The sequence below is a fragment of the Mytilus californianus genome, unplaced genomic scaffold (genome assembly GCF_021869535.1).
Source record: "Mytilus californianus isolate M0D057914Y unplaced genomic scaffold, xbMytCali1.0.p SCAF_2, whole genome shotgun sequence".
NCBI classification, from domain to species: domain Eukaryota; kingdom Metazoa; phylum Mollusca; class Bivalvia; order Mytilida; family Mytilidae; genus Mytilus; species Mytilus californianus.
In genome coordinates, this window is record NW_026262668.1 from 19,101,715 (window position 1) to 19,122,147 (window position 20,433).

A 20,433-nucleotide genomic window follows, 5' to 3' on the forward strand; every position below is an offset into this window, starting at 1 on the left:
TCTGTAATGTGTCTCCAATTTTGTAGTGTTTCTGTCCAATCGAAAATTTCTGCCCCTTGTCGTCTGCTGGAAGAGCTTTATTGTTTTGTGTTGTACTATGTCGATGGGAACATTTGCTCAGAATCGTTTTCGATGTGTTGTAGGAATCAAAGCCCGAGTTCAGGTATTGTTTGCAGTCGCTATAAGCAATCGCATCCTTGGTCACATTTTTTTCACACCTTTAACTCTCTTGATTTCATACCTTTCTGTTTTAATGGCATACCGTTTCCGTCTTAGATCGACACATGCAACCATTGGTATTCCAGCATACTCGATCGTGAAACATAAACTTTCTTGTTTACCTTAGTGTTGACTTGGAATGTATGGTCAGTCGGGTAGTTGGACATCTCGTATTATTAATGCACATTTTTATATATGTTTTTGTAAATGTCTGTGGTCTGAATATCGTAAACGAGACTATCAGTGTTGCGTATGTAGCAGATCGTGGCTCGCAGCCCGTATTGGGGTTTTAGATAGTCTTATACAAAGTCAGTCTCAATGCTTTGGACTAGACCAAAATAGTTTGAACATTTGATCTTAAATTTATCTAAATTATCTTTTTCCTTAATATTATCTGGCCAGTAAGGTCGGGTGACCATTCTTTGTGTCAATCTAATATATGTAGTCTTCACAAATTTAAGTGTTTGTCTAATTCTTTAGGCTTGTATTTTGAAATCCGAGTTTTACTGCAGTCCAACATCCTCAAAAAAAAGTTCCACTGGAAGTAACACAATATACTTTCACCTTTAACATTGGTGCTGGCTTGGTAGTCGCGCATTCATGTTAGCTGGGTTTTCGTGTTTACTTTACCTCCTTTGATGTATCGAGCCCTAAGTTGGCAATCACCCAGATGATTCACGATGTACTCTTACTTTCGCCTGTCTACTGTCTCTATTGTGGTTATATTCCTGCCAGTCTCCGGATTTAGTTTTATTTCCGGGTCAAGGGAATTTCTCAAATCACTTTCTGTGTGTTTTGAAATACAATGGCTGCGTTATTCTCTACAAGTTCCTGTAGACTTGCTTTCATAAATGACAAACGGTTAATAAAGCGTAAGTTCCGGTACACTGTCTGCATCTTCCTCTCCTCATCCCCTTTTTGCTCTGCGACACTTTCTGTAAAACGAAATATATATAGTTTTGTTTGTTTTGGGGTATGTAAGTAATCAATGCTCCACTAACTAACATGTATTTAGCGAAGAGGTGGCTGTCGTACCCGGCCAAGTTGTGGAAGATCACCGGAATGAATTTAAGTGCCTTGTATTTAAGGTTTCACTTGTGAGCTGTGCCTTTGTAATCCCTGGTATATTGACAGTTACAATGTATCTCTCACTTTGTCATCTCCTAGTTTTTTTCAACATCTCCATTACATTCTTTGTCTGCCTGAAAGCTTGTTTATTCTCTTTCGACATCTCCTTGGGCATAATATTATTTTTCTAATACAGAGCTCGCAATCTTCTTCAAGGATCTCGGCCACATCATCCCTCTATTTCTACATTGTACATGTTGAATAACAAACTGGTATCTAGTGAACACCCTGTCGTCACAGTTATTAATGCAATAGAAAAATGAAGGTGTGTGCTTCTGGTAGGGTTTGGTGTCTGGTTTGCAGTGTCATTCATTCGGCACCAGTAACTCATGATGTCTTCGGCCGGCATTTCATTCTTTTATTGATTTTTTTACAAAGTCTTGAATTTTTTTTCTCTACTTATTATCACAATGTTTTCGACTTGACGTCATCAGTAAAGCACTCAAAATCTACGTACACTACGAATTAATTGAACCTTCATTGATCTTATAGGGTTTTGAAAATCTTGGTAGGTCCCTTGATCCGGTATCGTTACTTTCGTAGTCATTTTTTTTATTTTTGCTGAGATAGGGTCTGCTCACTTTGGAAGTGATTAAGGAGAGGCGAAGCATACCAAAGGGATATTTATACAAATATGTCGAAAACAAACTGACAATGCCATAGTAAAAAACAAAATATGACGAAAAGACAAACAACAGTACACAATACACAACATAGAGAACCAAAGATTGAGCAAAACGAATCCCATCAAAAACCAGAAGAAATCTCGGGTGCTTTGGAAGGGTAAGCAGATCCTGCTCCACATGTGACACCCGTCGTGTTACTCCTATAAAATATGTTCATTAGCTATATCAAGTGATTCTGCAGCACGCAATAGCGGATTGGTAATTGACAGTTATCTAACCCTACGGCAGCAAGAAATTCATCAACCATCAACATCCATAAAGTGTTATTTACATTTTTTATACAGAGAACTGGGTTATTTAAGTAAGAATCACCTAGATTGTATGGCAGTGCAAAGTTTTTACAAACTCTATGGATATGCATATAAATATGAAATCTAACTCACTTTAGCCGTTTAAGAAGCTCTGGTATGGTATTTGACTGAAGTAGATTTTACGCAACCATTTGAACATACAACTATTAGATACCTCACTTCTTCACGAGTATGAAGAGTAGGAAGATGATCAGGTGTTTTAGATAAATGAGTGGAATACAGATATTTGATATAGTACTCCCCACAAATCAATGTCTGATGTGGGATTCGAAAAGTGGACGAAAGACTTAAAATTATACACGTCAGATACTAAGGTCTTTTTGCAGGATAAATTACCATATGAACCACAGCAAATATAATGTGGTATTTTAACCAAGATTCTTCCATGGGAACTGGAACACACTGGACATGGTGATTCAAAACACGGATTGAAAAATATACACTGTGACTATTATGAACTTCAACACCCCGAGATATCGATTGAGTATTTACAACTACAAATTGATTAAAACATAGATAAAACTACAATAACGCGACACAGTAGGGTGTGAAATTTTATTTTTTTAATGTTTTGAAAATGCTTTCAGATGGTCAACCTTTTGATGAAGTGACGTTTTGATTAAAATTAAAAAAAAAGAAAGATAGTAGATAAATTTGTATTGATAAAAGACGAGCGAGCATTGTTACTCTTTTCGTGAACCTCGATGGTAAAATGAATACGCTTTACAGGTTCAAAGTCAGGAGATGAACCGATGAAGAATGGCTGGTATGCAAAGATTTCCTCAAATTGGTCGCAACCATGCATACGAATAATAAAAAAAAGATTGTTAAAAGCATGTTATCGATGGGTGGAGAGATCAAGGAATAACTCGATGTGATTGTTCAATTAAAACATATGATTAAATCTAAGTGATCACTTACAACCAAAGGTGACAAGATATAGTTTAAAAAACATCAAAGTCCTTTTTGACATACCAGGTGCAAACGGAAGCTGGGTAGCTGAGGTCTTCTTGACAAAAAATCCAGGGTGTTGTGCGGCTTTTTTTTTTAAATAGGTCCAAAGTTGGGGTCGGACACCCTACCCCACCCTTACCTAATAATTAATAAAATATTCCCTACGGCAATACTTTTGTCCTCACTATATGCAAACGGACGCTGGTTAGCTGAGGTCTACTTGACACAAAATCCAGGGTGTTGTTCGGCTTAATTGTTTTTTTTAAAATAGGTCCAAAGTTGGGGTCAGACACCCTACCCCACCCTTACCTAAAAAAATCCCTACGGCAATACTTTTTTTCCAAACTAGGGGCAAACGGAAGTTGGGTAGCTGAGGTCTACTTGACAAAAATCCAGGGTGTTGTTCGACTTAGTTTTTTTTAAATAGGTCCAAAGTTGGGGTCGGACACCCTACCCCACCCTTACCTAAAAGTTAATAAAACATTCCCTACGGCAATACTTTTGTCCGCACTAAATGCAAACGGAAGCTGTGTAGCTGATGTCTATTTGACAAAAATCCAGGGTGTTGTTCGACTTAGTTTTTTTTAAATAGGTCCAAAGTTGGGGTCGGACACCCTACCCCACCCTTACCTAAATGTTAATAAAAAATTCCCTACGGCAATACTTTCGTCCGCACTAGGTGTAAACGGAAGCTGGGAAGCTGAGGTCTACTTGACAAAAAATCCAGGGTTTTGTTCGGCTTTGTTTTTTTTTAAATAGGTCTAAAGTTGGGGTCGGACACCCTACCCCATCCTTACCTGAAAGTTAATAAAAAATTCCCTATGGCAAAACTTTTCTCCAAACTAGGGGCAAACGGAAGCTGGGTAGCTGAGGTCTACTTGACAAAAATCCGGGGTGTTGTTCGGCTTATTTTTTTTTAAATAGGTCTAAAGTTGGGGTCGGACACCCTACCCCAACCTTACTTAAATGTTAATAAAACATTCCCCACGGCAATACTTTTGTCCGCACTAGGTGCAAACGGAAGCTAGGTAGTTGAGGTCTACTTGACAAAAAATCCAGGGTTTTGTTCGGCTTTGTTTTTTTTTTAAATAGGTCCAAATTTGGGGTCGGACACCCTACCCCATCCTTACCTGAAAGTTAATAAAAAATTCCCTACGGCAATACTTTTGTCCGCTCTAGGTGCAAACTGAAGCTGGGTAGCTGAGGTCTACTTGACAAAAAACCCAGGGTGTTGTTCGGCTACCCAGCTTCCGTTTGCACCTAGTGCGGACAAAAATATAGTGGTGTTCCGTTTATTTTTTTTTTTTAAATAGGTCCAAAGTTGGGGTCCGACACCCTACCCCACCCTTACCTAAAAGTTAATAAAAAATTCCCCACGGCAAAACCTTTGTCGGCACTAGGTGTAAATAGAAGCTTGGTAGCTGAGGTCTACTTGACAAAAAATCCAGGGTGTTATTCCGCTTTTTTTTTTTAAATAGGTCCAAATTTGGGGTCGGACACCCTACCCCACCATGTCAAGTAGACCTCAGCTACCCAGCTTCCGTTTGCACCTAGTGAAGACAAAAGTATTGCCGTAGGGAAATTTTTATTAACTTTTAGGTAAGGGTGGGGTAGGGTGTCAGACCCCAAATTTGAACCTATTTTTTTTAAAAAAGCCGAACAACACCCTGGATTTTTTGTCAAGTAGACCTCAGCTACCCAGCTTCCGTTTGCACCTAGTGCAGACAAAAGTATTGCCGTAGGGAATTTTTTAGGTAAGGGTTGGGTAGGGTGTCCGACCCCAACTCTGGACCTATTTAAAAAAATAAAAATAAACGGAACACCACTATATTTTTGTCCGCACTAGGTGCAAACGGAAGCTGGGTAGCTGAGGTCTACTTGACAAAAAATCCAGGGTGTTGTTCCGCTTAGTTTTTTTTTTTAAATATGTCCATAGTTGGGGCCGGACATCCTACACCATCCTTACCTAAAAGTAAATAAAAAATTCCCTACGTCAATACTTTTGTCAGCACTAGTTGCAAACGGAAGCTGGGTAGCTGAGGTCTACTTCCAAAAAAAAAAACAGGGTGTTGTTCGGCAAATTTTTTTTTTTAAATAGGTTCAAAGTTGGGGTCGGACACCCCTACCTAAAAGTTAATAAAAAAATCCCTACGGCAATACTTTTGTCGGCACTAGGTTCAAATGGAAGCTTGGTAGCTAAGGTCTACTTGACAAAAAATCAGGGTGTTGTTCGGTTTAGTTTTTTTTTTAAATAGGTCCAAAGTTGGGGTATGTCACCCTACCCCATCCTTACCTGAAAGTTAATAAAACATTCCCTGCGTTAATACTTTTGTCCGCACTAGTTGCAAACGGAAGCTGGGTAGCTGAGGTCTACTTGACAAAAAATCCAGGGTGTTGTTCGGCTTTGTTTTTTTTTAATAGGTCCAAAGTTGGGATTGGACACCCTACCCAACCCTTACCTAAAAGTAAATAAAAAATTCCCTACGGCAATACTTTTGTCCGGACTAGGTGCAAACGGAAGCTGGGTAGCTGAGGTCACCTTGACAAAAAATCCAGGGTTTTGTTCGGCTTAGGTCCAAAGTTGGAGTCAGACACCCTACCCCACCCTTACCTAAAAAAATCCCTACGGCAATACTTTTTTCCAAACTAGGGGCAAACGGAAGCTGGGTAGCTGAGGTCTACTTGACAAAAATCCAGGGTGTTGTTCGACTTAGTTTTTTTTAAATAGGTCCAAAGTTGGGGTCTGACACCCTACCCCATCCTTACCTGAAAGTTAATTAAAAATTCCCTACGGCAATACTTTTGTCGGCACTAGATGTAAATGGAAGCTTGGAAGCTGAGGTCTACTTGACAAAAAATCCAGGGTGTTGTTCCGCTTAGTTTTTGTTTTAAATAGGTCCAAAGTTGGGGTCGGACACCCTACCCCACCCTTACCTAAAACATTCCCTACGGCAATACGTTTGTCCGACTCCAACTTTAGACCTATTTAAAAAAAAAACTTAGCCGAACAACACCCTGGATTTTTTGTCAAGCAGACGTCAGCTACCCAGCTTCCGCTTGCACCTAGTGCGGACAAAAGTATTGCCGTAGGGAATTTTTCAAGCTGGGAACCTATGGCCTGCTTGACCCTGTATCAGTGTGTGACTGAAGTGAAAAGTATGCTGATATTAAAACTTCTTCTGCATGTGCAGCCTAATGCAGAAGAAGTTTTAATATCAGCATACTTTTCACTTAAGTCACACACTGATACTTGCAGATAGCATGTTGTGTTCCAGATAATGGTCTGGAGAAATTTTCTGCCAAGAAAGAAATTACTTGTCCACTATTCTTGGACTCAGCCACAGTGGTTCAGAATGTCAATTAGTGTTTCTGTGTTCATAAATATCAGTTTAATGCTTTGTGAGAAAAATAACTTAATCCTGTTCATGTACTTGTATGTAAACCAGATGTCTAAAATTACAGAGAATACATTTTTATGCCCCCGCCGTAGTGGAGTGGGCATTAAGTTTTATCCTTGTTCGTCTGTACGTCTCCCCGTCCGTACGTCCCAAAACCAAATGGTATGAAACTTATAATTGTACAATGCTTATTACCACAAAACTCAGATCAAGCAAAAATTTGGGTAGCATCACTTTTACCGTTCTTCAGTTATGTCCCTTTATATCAAACTTTATATGATATGCAAGCGAGGGCATCATCTGTGTCCCATGGACACATTCCCCATTTATTGTAGTCTGTCATGCTCAAATATTTAGCTTAACTACATGAGTAACTTTGTTTTCATTGAGAAACTTTGTTTTGAAATTTCATTCGTAACATTACTAGTATAAATAATTTTGAAGACTTGTTTAAGTAATTATGCTCTTGACTGATACCATACTCTCTCTTTATTTTCAACATGTTAAATACTTGATCAATAGAATAACAAGACAGAGGAGGCTATCTATATCATTGTACATACATGTATATTAAATTGTTCAGAAATCAACCAACCATCAAACAAAATCAATAGGTATCTTATAAAATTAATGTCTGGAAATGATGATGCTACACAAAAAGTAATAATGTGAAATGAAATGAAATACAAGTTTAAAGATTTGGGTAATGATTTTGATAATAAATACATACAAATTTGGATTAGGGATTCCACACCTCAAGGACTAATCCCATAAGGAATTACTCAAGGGCCAGTGATTATATTTCCCCCAAAAAATGCTCAAAGACAAGAAGATGTGGGTCCTAGAAATGGATTCACAATGTCAATTTATAAATTTACTTTAGATAATCTATCTCTATAAGTAACATTCTGTCATTAACCATAGGGACATATCAATTAAAATGTGTTTGGATGTATAAACACTAGTATTAAGTAACGGGTTACGTAGGTAGGGAAACCCTTAACAAACATGCATGTACATTTGTTCTTCACCTTTCAGCCTGGAAAAGCTAGTAGTTATTATTAAAGAAAATAATTAAAAGAGATCCTTTGAAATGGATGTTAAATAATCTTAAATAAGCTTTTCTCGTTTGTATTGTTTTACATTTGCCATTTCGGTGCCTTTTATAACTGGCTTTGCAGTATGGGCTTTGCTCATTGTTGAAGGCCGTACGGTGACCTATAGTTGTTAATTTCTGTGTCATTTGGTCTCTCGTGAAGAGTTGTCTCATTGGCAATCCTACCACATCTTCTTTTTTATATTTATAATGGAGTCAGCATTGTTTTGAACATTCCATAAATATATTTAACTTGATATTTAAGGAGCCGATCCTGTAGACATTCTTCCCTTGTCTATACAGCTTCATGGAAAGGAATCAGACACAGAAAGTTAGGAGAAATGAAATTGAGAGTCACTGTGAATAATTCACACACATGCCAGACATACCACATCTTCTTATATCTATATAAAGAAATGGCCAGACACAGGCTCAGCTATAAAATCTGTATCAACTGGAAGCAACAGCATTTTCATCAGAAAACTTCAATAATAAGGATGTAAAATACATGAAATATGCATTTGGAAATGTTCAGCCACCAAACACTTTCATTTATACATGTAACAGTCATATACAATACAGATTCAAAACCAACAGACATTCTTAAAATATTTGGTAGCATCGGAACCTAGTCCAAAACATTCCATATTTTCAACTCGTTATGAAGACATATTTGACCAATCTGGTTTACAATAGAAGTTTAAAAATAAGTTCTACATGTACATGACATGATGATAACCAGCAATGAAGGTGATATCTATACTACTAAAATAACGAGGTTCAATTTGTTAGCCGGAATGACGAAATAACGACGAATCAAAGAATTCAACTTTATATATAACTAATATAGGACAATCGTGTTGATTAAAAATTACACCATGCCAGGCACTTTTGTTTTCCACATAATTAATATTACCAATAAATAATTAAGTTCCGGTTTGAATCCGATACCGATACCAATATTCAAAGTAATGTTGAGAAGTATAAAGTGAAGTTGAACCTCCCACCATAATAGTATTCTGCACATTTTGGATCACATATGGATCAAGTTGTTGTACTTGTGAACTAAAAGATTATTGCTTGTCAGGTACATTGTACATGTTGACAGTGCTATAAGTTCATTAAATAAAATGCAGTTCAGAACAGTTAGTAATAGATAGATTTCTTCTGTCTTTATTTGAATGGATAAACCAGATAATTAAAAAATATTTTTTTTGACATCTATGTCTGTTCTGGAACTGAAGACTACATGCACTTTTTGTATCTTCCTTGTTCATTTTCCTCAGGATACATGTACCTTTTATCTACTGACTCTATCACCATGAGGCTCATAAGGAAGCTTAATTCCTCCAAGGTCTCAAGTTTTGTCCTGCCTGTGACAAAAGTTTCAGAATACAAGACATGAAATGCTAATCGGGCAAAAACATTTAGTATTTATATAAAGTTTTATATTTCAGAGGGTAGACATGTGTAGTGATGTTATCAAGTGAATTTGTGGTATATTATAAGTAATAAGATAACTATATTCGGTATGGGATCCAAGGTTTACATGTGTTGTCAGACAGGGTTCAACTTTTCTCTGAATTTTTTTCAACCTATAAGTCTACAGATATCTAAATAAAACATTAAGGTATATATACTAGGTAAAAAAAATCAAACAAAAGCCGGTGTTCATGTGACCCCAAATTCATTCACCCGTTAGTGATTAAGGTTAATTTTTTGTGGAAATCGTGGTTAATTTCATTTCTCAGATTAAAGCAGTAGGTCAAAGTTTACATATGAACAAGAAGAGATATTATACATGATACGTTTATATATAAGTCAATGATGATGATGATGGATAGCTACTTAAAGTCCAGCGGCAAATTAATATGCATATTCATGGACGAGAATATGTTAATGTGATATGAATATTAACCCTGCTTTGTAGTAGACTGACAGCAACTGAAATAGCAACAAAAAAATTAAATGACATCTAGAATGAAACCTACATGTATATACATGTATAAGGCTTCAATAGAAAGAAAGGCAATTGTATATGCAATGTGTCAAGCTATTTAATGTCCTGTGTCGATAAAAGTAGTGAATAAATATAGCAGAAAAATCTTGTTCATTGTGTCTGTCACAATCATTCATGTACATGTACATCACTACATGTACCACATCTATTTTTATATAGATCTGTCATATGCATTTAATACACAATTCTAAAAATTAAAAAAAAAAAAAAAAACGATATGTCATACAACATGTCACTACAAAAGTCTAAAAGTCTGAAAAGACCAGTTTTTGTCTTAATTTGCATGAACTTTTACTCGACATTCTCAAAAAGTATGACTTGTGTCTTAATTTTTCTTGACAAATTCTCATTTATATTAAATTTGTATGAAATTTACTCGACATATTCTCGACATTCTGAATATGGTCTTAAAATTTCTTGACAAATTCTTGACATTTGAATACTGTCTTGAAATTTCTCGACATATTCTCGACATTCTTATTTTTTCTCAGTATGGCTTGACATATTCTGAACATTTTGAATCGTGTCTTAAATTTACTTGACATGTCTGAGTTTTACAAATCATGACCAATATTCATGATATAACTTTAATCTTTATTTCTCTTTATATGATATACTGTTGTTTCAAGTTACACTTCTTTACAACAAAAATAAAAGTTGGGCATGTAAAATAATTGAAAATTTGGGTATATAAATATTTTTACAAATGCAGATATGGCTATGAAATCTAAAGTATAAAATAATTCAAATGTGGGTGTGTTGATATAAAACAATTTCAATGTGGGTTTTTAAATAATTACAAATTTTGATTCCTAAATCTTATAAATTAAATGATTCAAACCAATCATACTGTAGACATATTTCATTCTACATTCATAATATTCAATGTTGATATGGTAAATAATTATTATACCAAAATGTGGTTTATATAAATAGCAAATTATGATGATATACAAATCTTTCATTTAACAGAAGAAAAAATTGTGTAATGTCATCTGTTGGAATATATTAAGTATTAGACATGGACAGGATGTTCCCCATAAAATTAAGGTATTCCACACCCCAGAGTACACGCAACTGTCAAATAGAAGTTATTGCTTTACCTGTAATCAGCCATACAACTTATCAGTTGACCGACCATGCCACTACAATTTAAAAAGTTTGTTGATAGATGAAAATGAATATCATCATTTTGATGAAAAAAAATTGAATTGAAATGGATTTTCTTCATCAAAATTATGAAGTTAATTATTTTAACATAAAAACAAATTGAATAATTCCCAAAGATTAAAAGAAAATTATTATCTACTCCAGGAATAATAAAAAAAAGTATTTATAATGGGTCCCATCAATGATTTCTATAGAAATCATCGGTCTTATGAAATGGTTCTCAAACAGACATGCATAATATAGATCTAAACATTTTTTTCTTTTCAGGAAGGAGTTATCACAAATATTTATTTTTGATAAAAAGTTATAAAATTCAACACTCAAATTTGAATAAAAAATGTTTTTGGGTTGTTCTAAAAAATGAATAAGGTTTTTGAATCAAGATGGGACCAAATTCTCTGACCTAAACGAAGCCCCCCCCCCCCTCTTTTTTTAGCCACACAAACCCAAAAGATGATTTGTGGGGTCCAAAAGAGATACAAGACACCTATTTTAGTAAAGCAAATTTGACTGGCAGTTTTGCGAACAGCAAAAATCTAAATGCTGTTTGTCAATACCTTCGACTTATATTCCAAGTGAAAACAATTACTTAAATGTTTAATAAAAATAAATCAAAATTAAACTACATGGGGGATTATTCAGGGTATTCCAACTTAGTTGCACCAAAAGGGTATCTTACTATACCAAATTAATCCTTGATTCTTCAAAGTTTAGTTTAGCCATAATAAAAAGGAGTATATAACAGCAATAGAATGTCATAAACAGTGCAGAATAAGTCTGTTCACATTTCAGGCGAAATTTATACTGTTGAGATAGTGTCAAGACATATTTAAGACTGTCAAGAATGTGTCGAGACATATTCAGACATTATTTAGAATGTCAAGAATATGTCGAGACATATTCAGACATTATTAAGAATGTCAAGAATATGTCAAGACAGATCGAGACAAATTTAAGACAGTCAAGAATTGGTCGAGACTAATCCAGACTCTTATCAGATGATACAGGAAGTGTCGAGAAATTTTAAGACAATGTTCATACTGTCAAGACACTTGTCAAGAAAAATCAAGAACCTTATTAGACAAATTCATACTATGTCAAGAATTTTAAAAAATTATTCAGACAAATTAAGAATGTCGAGTAAAAATTCATGCAAATTCAGACAAAAACTGGTCTTTTCAAACTTTTTGACTTTTGTAGTGTGTACTACAACAGGGTTTGTGGCTTGGGACAGGTACATGAAATGTGATTAAACTAGTTTTTGTGTCACCTGAGACCATCGTTGCAAAATGCGACACATAGGGATTACAATCAGCATGATCAGGCAGCAGCATAAACTATTTGAATAAAGTTTGATATTTCAGAAGATAGAACACCTGGATCTTTATACCTTGTACACAGATACTTTAAGTTTCTGTCTATCAAATGTCCATTGTCCTTGGCCTAATTTTTATGGTCCAGTGACTGCTTGAATAAAAAACATGCTTTTTTTCTCATGTAAAATTTTCACTTATTATGGTCAAGTCTGTATCTCAGATTCTATAAGTAATAGGTCAACTATATTTAATGTATGGAATGATTGTTAGGTGTACATGTGCATGTCGACTGGCAGTTTTCATCTGACCTTGACCGCATTTTTAATGGTTCAATGTTTATTTGTTGTGGTTTTGTCTATTTATCAGAAACTAGCAATTAGGCCTCTACATTTGGTGTATGGAATGATTTTAAGGTGAACATGTCCGACACTGGCATTTTTTATCTAACCTTGACCTTTTTTCATGATTCAATATATGACATTTATTATTTATGGTTTTGGTCTATTTTTCAGACACTTGAAGCAATAGGGCCACTATATTTTGCATATGGAATAATTATAAGGTGTTCATGTCTTGTCTGGCAAGTTTCATTTGACCTATCCCTCATTGTCATGCCAAGTTCATTTTCTTAGTGCTAATTTTTTTTTTTTTTTTTCAGTTTATAAGATTAAGTATATGAAATGATAGGTTTATATAATAATTGAATATGTTTGTACGGCAGAATTCATATGAATTTGACCTCATTTTCATGGTTCATTTGTCAATGGTAAGTTTTGATTTGGTCTTTTTTCCAAGTACTCAAAGATATAAGACCACTATATTTGGTGCATGTATTGAATGTAAGGTGAACATGTTTGTCTGGTATGCACTACAAACTGCTCAGAGTCTAAAATGACCATATGTTGTACTCAACCAGAAAGGTCAAGCAAAGATTTTACTTGACAAAACTCGACAGTACTTAACTGTAGTTGACCTTTGTCCAGACTTGCTTACGTCAGATTGAATACTTAATAATCTTTGTAAATATAAAAATAAGAGGATGTGGTATGATTGCCAATGAGGCAACTCTCCACAAGAAACCAAATGACACAGGAATGAACAACTATGGGTCACCATACGGCCTTCAACAATGAGCAAAGCCCATACCGCATAGCAATAAAAGGCCCCAAAATGACAAATGTAAAACATTTCAAACGAGAAAACTAATGGCCTAATTTATGTTTGAATATAGTCTCCACAAATGCTCGACCAGTCTTGACCAGTCTTGACCAATGCTCGAATCAGTTTTGAACTTTTAATTTAACCTCAACTGGTCTTGACCAAGTGTGAATCAGCCCATCTATGTCAGTTATATATTGATCTTATAAAATGCCAGGTTGTTTGATAGTTTAGTTTATTGCTTTCAAATTTGAGAATTTGATTAAAAGGTAAAAAAAAAGCTAGAATTTTCAGTTTGGACTAAATTCAGGTAGTCACCTTTAAAAATTTCTATAAATTTTTCAAATTAACTTGGATTTTAATAAAACTCTACAGCTATCTCAATCATATATTGATCTTACAAAATGCCAGGTTATTTGGTAGTTTGGTTTATTGCTAGCTATAAATGTAAGGATTTAATTAATAGGTAAAAAAGCAAGAATTTTCATTTCGGGCTAAATTCACAGCTATCTCAATCATATATTGATATTACAAAATGGCTTGTTATTTGATAAAAATTATGGTTAATTGCTGTCAAATTTAAGGATTGTCTAAATTCAAATAGTCTCCTTTAAAAATTTCTATTACTTTTTCAAGTCAACTTGGATTTTAATAAAACTCTACAGCTATCTTAATTATATATATATATATATATATATAGAAGTCTATAAAAAAAAAACCATCCAGCAAATTTAATATGTAACGGATCGTCTAGAATAGACGATACTGCGCAGATAAGGAAAAAATTATATAAGTCTACAGATTTGCACAACGGTACTAATATAAGAATGTTATATACGAAGATGATGTTATAAAATCGTGTTGACAAATATTTCGGCTTAACAAATAGCCTTCGTCAGTGTCGATAGTTTTTTACAATACTAATTGTATGTGTAAAAATAGCTCAGTAATCCAGGTAAGTTTTGGTCTATTGATTTTAATCTCAAATCTTGAACATCATAATTTACAACAAAACTCGATACTCAAATATACGTGACTGTGTATATGTATATCCCAAAATGAGTGTAAAATAAAACTGTAAGTATTTCTTATTGATGCCGTTTGGATGATGTACATTTAGTTCCTTTATCCAAAAGCTTTCCCGAGCCTGTCGCTGGGCATCACTCCAGTGAATGTTCTGTTCAATCACTAGGATTTTCATGCTGTTAAAGTCATCAAGTTTGTGACCCAATTGTCTGAAATGCTGAGAAACTGGGAGAAGTGGCTTCTTAGAGATATCACTTCTATGGCCATTGAGGCGTTTGTGGAAAGGCTGCTTTGACTCACCAACATATTAGAGGCCACAAACCGAACATTCTAGAAAGTAAATAACATTCATACTTTTGCAGGTAACATTGCAAAATATCCTATAGCTATTTTCGGTTGCCTTACTGTGAAAAGTTGATAAGTGATGCATCTGTAGGCAGCATTTGCAGCGTTTTTCATCACAAGAGCGACATTCTCCAGAAGTACTTCTATTATCAGACACTTCAGCCCGCACCAGCAGGTTCCGCAGACTATTGGGTTGCCTAAAAGCTATCATGGGAGGCTCGGGAAAAATCTTGGATAGTTTGGAATTCTTTTCAACTGTTTTCCAATGCTCACGAATGACACCGAAGCTGTTTTTGAGAAATGGGTGGTAAGTAAGATCACATGGAGTCCTTTTATTTTTCTTTTTATCTTTGTATTCTAACAGTTTACTCCTTGGAATAGTTTCCGCTTTCTGAAAACTTTTTTGGATAGTTCTGTGTTTGTAGCCCCTTCTCTTCAGGCGGGTTTCGAGTTGACTTAGTCGTTTTTTAGTTGTTTCTGTGTTGGAACAAATTCGCTTGACTCTGAGTGCCTGACTGTACGGGATGCTCTTAGTACAATGAGCAGGATGGCAATTTTTAGGGGACAGATATTGGTGAGTGTCAGTAGACTTAGAATATAGATCTGTGGATATGATGTCATTTGTGAGTGAGCTGGAAGTATCGAGGAAGGTGATTTTGAATTTAGATTCTCATGAGTAAATTTAATACTTTGATGTATGTTGTTGGCATGAGTGATGAAAGTATCTAAATCCTCGTCACTTTTATTCCATTTCATATCCACATCATCTATAAATCTATACCAGGAAAGCGGTTTTTCGATGGAAGATTCAAGGAGTTGTTTTTCTAATTTGCCCATAAATATGTTGGCATATGATGGAGCCATTTTGGTGCCCATAGCAGTTCCATTAACTTGCAGATAATGATCGCCATTAAAGGTGAAGTTGTTGTTCTTTAGTACCAACGTGAGCATTTTGACCAGCCATTCAGTAGGTGGATATTTTACTGGTCGGGAATTCCAAACTTCTTTACATGCATCAATGCCATCTGCATTAGATACTTTCATCACTCATGCCAACAACATACATCCAAGTATTAAATTTACTCATGAGACACTCACCAATATCTGTCCCCTAAAAGTTTTCACATCAACTTTTCACAGTAAGGCAACCGAAAATAGCTATAGGATATTTTGCAATGTTACCTGTTAAAGTATGAAAGTTATTTACATTCTAGAATGTTTGGTTTGTGGCCTCCAATATGTTGGTGAGTCAAAGCAGCCTTTCCACAAACGCCTCAATGGCCATAGGAGTGATATCTCTAAGAAGCCACTTCTCCCAGTTTCTCAGCATTTCAGACAATTGGGTCACAAACTTGATGACTTTAACCGCATGAAAATCCTAGTGATTGAACAGAACATTCACTGGAGTGATGCCCAGCGACAGGCTCGGGAAAGCTTTTGGATAAAGGAACTAAATGTACATCATCCAAACGGCATCAATAAGAAATACTAACAGTTTTATTTTACACTCATTTTGGGATATACATATACACAGTCACGTATATTTGAGTATTGAGTTTTGTTGTAAATTATGATGTTCAAGATTTGAGATTTAAATCAATAGACCAAAACTTACCTGGATTACTGAGCTATTTTTACACATACAATTAGTATTGTAAAAACTATCGACACTGACGAAGGCTATTTGTTAAGCCGGAATATTTGTCAACACGATTTTATAACATCATCTTCGTATATTACCATCTTATATTAGTACCGTTGTGCAAATCTTTAAACTTATATATATATATATATATATATATATATATATATATATATATATATATATATATATATATTGATAAACAAGTCTAAATTGAAAAAAAACGTTCAAACCTATGATTGTGTAGGATAAAAACCGCAATTTTTATACGTGTGCATGCAAAACAAATTTCTTGGTAGAGTGGTCTTAATACAGCAAAAACAACATTTTCCAAAAGACCAAAACAGTGAAAAAGTATATTTTAACAAAACGCATTTGACTAGCAGGTCGAACAACGGATGTTCTTAAACCCTGCTGACTGCCATGGCGATTGCCAAATAAACGGATCACCAGATGTAACAAAATGGATCTTAATTATTAAGTTAATACCAAACCGAAAACAATAAACTTGCGGAAAAGATGGTATACCGCAAACATGAGGTGCAAAAATTTGTACACCATATCCAGATTTCGACAATCAATGTCTCTTCAGTGATGTTAGGAATAGAAACGGTATTTGGAAGGCCATAGTTTACATCAATTTAGGATTGACTCTTGAATTTTGAAGAGTCGAAATAGGATGAACGGATTATATAAACCCGAAGGCAAATATAATACAAGCCCAAACGAAAAAATATAAACAAGTCTAAATTGAAAACAACGTTCAAACCTATGATTGCGTTGGATAAAAACCGCAATTTTTATACGTGTGCATGCAAAACAAATTTCTTGGTAGAGGGGTCTAATTACAGCACAAACAACATTTTCCAAAAGACCAAAATAGTGAAAAAGTATATTTTAACAAAACGCATTTGACTAGCAGGTCGAACAACGGATGTTCTTAAACCCTGCTGACTGCCATGGCGATTGCCAAATAAACGGATCAACAGATGTAACAAAATGAATCTTAATTATTAATTTAATACCAAACCGAAAACAATAAACTTGCGGAAAAGATGGTATACCGCAAACATGAGGTGCAAAAATTTGTACACAATATCCGGATTTCGACAATTAATGTCTCTTCAGTGATGTTAGGAATCGAAATGGTATTTGGAAAGCCATATAATTTACCTCAATTTAGGATTGACTCTTGAATTTTGAAGAGTCGAAATAGGATGAATGGATTATATAAACCCAAAGGCAAACATAATACAAGCCCAAACGAAAAAATATGTCGCTACTTCACTACATTCGATCGAACTGCTTTGGGAACTTTTAAAAACAGTTTTCCCTACTACATATTTGAAATAAGCTGTTTTTCAGTATAACTCATAAACCATAAATAATATAAACCTAATGAATATGAGGTCACGGTCGAAGTTTGATTTGACGTTCTAGACTTTGACTTTTGCTTACAATTCATATTTCACATGCATGATAAAGTCATGATGTCTTTTGCATTAAGTATGAAAAAATGTCAACTGGAATTTACCTTTTGTAAACCGGATGTAGCAATGTTTTGCATCAATTTCATCTAAGGATACCTAGAACTTTATAATTTTGGATTCTGTGTGAAATTACGTATCCTATTGAAATATCGTAAACAGAAGTAACGAATTATCGCCGTTATTTTAAGCAAAAGTATATAGAAACATTTTTTTTTAATCAGCGTAAAGCAAGTTTTTACATAACACCGAAAGTAACGTATTATCTCCCTTATTACATGATCAAAGTTGCACACACTTTTGAAATCAGTTTGATATAACCTATCATCTGACACCAGAGCTACTACTTTCAGCCAAATTTTGATTTGGGTGGAAAGATCTTCAATTGTTCTCTATTAACAATTGGTTTTTAAGTAGGTTCATTCACTTTTCGTTGAATGACGTTTTGATTTTGTTCTGATAATTTTTTTTCACCATCTGATGTGTTTTTTTGTTTTGGATCGAAACATATTGAAGTATTATTTGGCTTCTGAGAACATTACGGTTCAAACAATGACCCTGTGTAACCGAACACTTATACTTATAGGTGAGATCTCCCCCGACACTCTTTTTTTATTATCGTTATTCCTCTATAACCATAAAAGAGATCGACAATATTTTTGTCCAAAATTGTTCGTACAATCCTTCGGATGTTTGGATCGATTTCAACCGAACCGAACAACTTATATAAATTGACTCAACAAAATACACCATTTATTTGGAATGATCGATGCCAAGATGCATTCTTGGAGTTGAAGAGGAGACTAACGACGGCACCTATTTTAGCTTTTCCGCGCAGTGACTGTGAGTTCATAGTTGATACTGATGCGAGTGATTTTGGAATAGGCGCTGTCCTCTCACAGATCCAGAATGAAAAGGAAGTCGTTGTAGCTTATTCGAGTCGAACATTGAGCAAGTCTGAAAGGAACTACTGTACTACGAGAAAAGAACTTCTAGCATTAGTGTTTTTCATTAAACAATATCGTCATTATCTGTATGGCATAAAATTTCGGGCAAGAACAGATCACAAAGAACTGAAATGGCTTTTCTCAATGAAGGAACCGGAAGGACAGACTGCTCGTTGGATTACACAGTTATCAGAGTACGAATTTTCTATAGAACACAGAGAAGGTAGACGTCATAGAAATGTGGACGGAATGTCTAGAATACCTTGCCACCAGTGTGGTAATGATGAGAATAATATCGCTACCTCTGCTGTAAATATGAAATTTTGTACAGAATGATACGATGAGGAGACAACAAGAATTAGTGAATAAGAATGATACATCAGATGGTTCTGGAACAGCATGTTGCAGCTCTAGAATCACTGATACGTCATCAACGTTAAGAAACCAGTCATCATATAATAGTTTCCAGAAATCGCAACAGGAACAAGACAAAGACATTAATGTGGTTTTATCTTAGGACATTGGAAATAGACGACCAGAATTCCGTGATGTTGAAGGGAAAAGTCCTGTGGTTAAAGACTTGTGGAGTAAATTTGACCAATTGGTATTACACAATGAAGTATTATATATTAGGTGGGAAAATGCAAGGAAAGAAGAATCTAAATTGATGATGGTTGTACCACGTAAATTAGTTAATGAAATACTATACAACCTTCATACTAGCCCACTAGGGGGACATTTGGGAGTGTCAAAAAACATTTGGAAAAGTTTCTGAAAGATTCTATTGGTTTGGAATGAGGCGTGACGTCGAAAATTATGTCGCTAACTGTGTTGAATGTGTTACAAGAAAGAATCCGAGTAGAACAGCTAGAGCGCCGTTACAACCACATTATCCTGGAGCTCCATTTGAGAAAATAGCAATAGACATAATCGAAGTGCCTATGTCGGATCAAGGGAACATATTTATTGTGGTAATTGGAGATTATTTCTCTAAGTGGGCAGATGCTTTCCCTTTAAAGAATCACATAGCTCCTGTGATCGCCGAAATCCTCATTGATCAGTTTATAAGTAGATTTGGTGCACCATTCCAATTGCATAGTGACCAGGGGCCTGAATTTGAGTCTCGACTGATATCCGAATTATGTAAGTTACTAGGAATTGAAAAAACTAGGACGACTACTTACCACCCTCAATCAGACGGTCAAGTTGAGAGATTTAATAGAACATTGCTCTCTATGCTCAGCAAGTACGTCAAAGAAAATCGACGAGACTGGGATGTTCACCTACAAAAAGTGATGATGGGGTATAGAACTATTGAACATGAATCTACAAAGTTTTCCCCGGCTTATGTTCTATTTGGAAGGGAACTAAGACTTCCACTGGATGTGCAGTATCAGTTGCCTGATGGCAGCACTGCAAAAAATGCCAGTGAATATGTAACAAGGATCAAGGAGAGATTTTTACAGGCATACGAAGTAGTAAGGGAAAATTTAGGACAGTCACAAAAAACAATGAAAGATCACTATGACA